This window comes from Myodes glareolus, chromosome 7 (genome assembly GCF_982192425.1).
Source record: "Myodes glareolus chromosome 7, mMyoGla1.1, whole genome shotgun sequence".
In the NCBI taxonomy this organism is placed as follows: Eukaryota; Metazoa; Chordata; class Mammalia; order Rodentia; family Cricetidae; genus Myodes; species Myodes glareolus.
The window spans coordinates 19,960,967-19,963,941 of NC_142032.1; positions in this window are offsets into that span (position 1 = coordinate 19,960,967).

The window sequence follows — 2,975 nt, forward strand, 5'->3', positions numbered from 1 at the left end:
AGTAGCCAGGCAGGAAGTACAGGTGGGGCAACCAGACTAGAAGAATTCTAGGAAGAGGAAAGTCTCAGTCTGTAGTCACCAGCCAGATGCAGAGGAAACAAGAGGAGAATGCCTCAATGAGTAAGGTACCAAGTCGCATGGCTAAACATAGACAAGAATTATGGGTTAATTTAAATTGTAAGAGCTAGTTGATAATAAGCCTGAGCTAATAGGCCAAATAGTTTATAATTAATGTAAGCCTCTGTGTGTTTCTTTGAGACTGAACGACTGTGGAACCAGATGGGACAGAAACTGCCATCTAAACTGCATCCAAGAGAGGAAGCAGTAGCCTGCAGAGATTGCTCAGTGGTTAATAATGCATACTTCTCTTGTAGAGGACCCAAGTTTGATTCCCAGAATCCACATCATGTGGCTCACAACTGCCTATAACTCTAGCTCCAGGGGATCTACTGCCCTCTCTAACATCCTTAGGCACCAGGCATGAAGAGGGTGCACATACACACATACATACATGGATACACAGATATACACGCACATGCATACACACACATACACACATACATACACATGCACACATGCATACATACACATACACAAATGCATATACACATTCAGCATATATATACACACATACACACATACGTAGGTACATATATACTCACACGCATACACACATACATAGTCACATATGTACACATATACATACATGCAAAAGCACATGTGCATATGCGCATACATACACATATGTGCATATATTCGTGCATGTACATACACACATGCATGCACATGTGTATATATGCATGCATGAGCATATGCTTACACACATACATACATACATACACGCATGCATATATACATTCCTATACACATTCATGCACACACATATACACATATGCAGGAAAAACACTCAAACAAAATAAAATAAATCTAAATAAAATTCTTGGGTTTTTTTTTGAGACAGGGTTTCTTTTGGCTGTCCTGGAACTCGCTCTGTAGACCAGGCTGGCCTTGCAGTCACAGAGATCTGCTGTCTTTGTCTCCTGAGACGCCACCACCAGGCTTAAACAAAATTCTTCGTGAGAGGAAGCATGAAGAGAAGCCAGGCTGTGCACAGGGCTTTGCCCAGACTCTCCACATCTCAGAAGCAGGCAGCCTGCACACCTCTCAACTTCCTCCACTCCACTCGGTCCCCACCTGCTGCTTCCACAGTCACCCTGCGACTCTCGTGGTCTTCCTTGTCTTTTCCAGGAAAAGCAACAGGGCTCAGGATTATTCTAGACCACAAAGATGTCTTGGTTCAGCACTTCCTGACAGCACCCATTCCGTCATCCATCCATACCACACTTATTGAGGGCCTACTGTGTGACTGACAGGGACCCAGAAGCAGGAGAAATGAATGATTTTGCCTTAGTGGAACTCTCAGTGTGAACAGAAGTCAAAAAGTGACCAAAAAATACAATAACGTGATGACCGGATCATCGAGGAAATGCCGACTGCAAAGTGCACCTCAGGATTCTAGACAGCCCACCAGGAGAGATGGTCAGACTGCAGCCTTTATGCCAAGAGCAAGGGACACTCCAGAGGGTCTTGAACTGAATGGCAAGCCCATTGTTTCCCCTCCAGCAAGTGAAATGTGGTGCGACTGAGCGGATGCAGAACGTGATGGGGAGAGAGGCAAAAGAGGAGAGCGTGGCCAGGCATAGTTCGTAGGCCTAGGATCCCAGCACTCAGGATGCTGAGTCAGCCTAAGCCACATGTGAGCTCAAGAGACCAAAAGGGTAGGGGAGGCAGGGGAAAGAGGAGGCCTGGATGGATAGAAGAGAAATTTAGGAACAAAGAACAACAGAACTTGGTGATACTCTCTCAGTACCACTGGCATACCAATGCTCAACCACAGCCACGAATGGCTGTGTGGACGGCTCCTACTATGGGCACTGCTCTTTTCTAAGCAATTTTTAAAATTAAGTCTAAAACTTGGGTGACCCAGAATATACCTACGATCACAGCACTTTGGAGGTAAAGACAGGAGTTTGACGTTCAAGACTTTGAAGCCTCCATGAGACATCTTAAAAAGTTAAAATTAACCTTCTCATTAACACTGTAAAAAATTAATATCCCCATTTTACAGATAATGAAACAGGGGGGTAAAGTGATTCACTCAAAGTCAAGTGGTATTGTTGAATTAGAACTCACTCCAGCCTCAGAGTGTATACTCTTCACCAAGACATTTGATTACCTCTCTGGTGAGGTTACCTCTCCAGGACCACTTGACGCAGTGACCAGGGAGCCCATCTCAGGCTCTTCTGTGTCATTCTCCTGCTCCTAGCATGCCCAGGAATCACAAGCGGTTCTTCCCAAACTGCTCACCAAGACAAGGGCTGCTCTGCAGAAGTGCCTGCCTAGGCTGGGCTGTTCTGGATGGACGCTGGCTTTGCAGTGGACAGAGAAAGGCTGGGGTGTAAGGGGACATGCGCTAAGCTGGAGTCAAAAGGCCCAGCTCTGTTTTCGTCTTATTGATAAAGGGGGTGGAGCACAGCGGGATGGAGCACAGCAGGATGGGGGTGAAGCACAGCGGGTCCTGGCAACACTAATGGTTCTATTAGTCACACGGAACAGCAACTGGACAAAGACAACACCCCAGTGGTGACACGAGGTTGTAAAGGCCAGAGACTCCAGCAGACTCTGAAATTAACAAGAGTCTGTCTTGCTCTCCTGGGAGGTCGTGCCTAAGCTAAAGGAGAGGGAAGAAGTGACAGAGGTAGACACTGCTTCTAGCCTCACCTAGAGCAAAGGGCAAAGGCAGGTTCACCTCACTCAAAATTCCAGCACTCAGCAGGCAGAGACAGGCAAATCTCCATGAGGTCACACAGAGAGTTTCAACCAGACAGGATGGCACAATCAGCCCCTGTCTAAAACAAATTCCCAAGTTCTGCTGTTCTCTATCTCATTTGCTCTTCAAGCACACCCTGTGGATC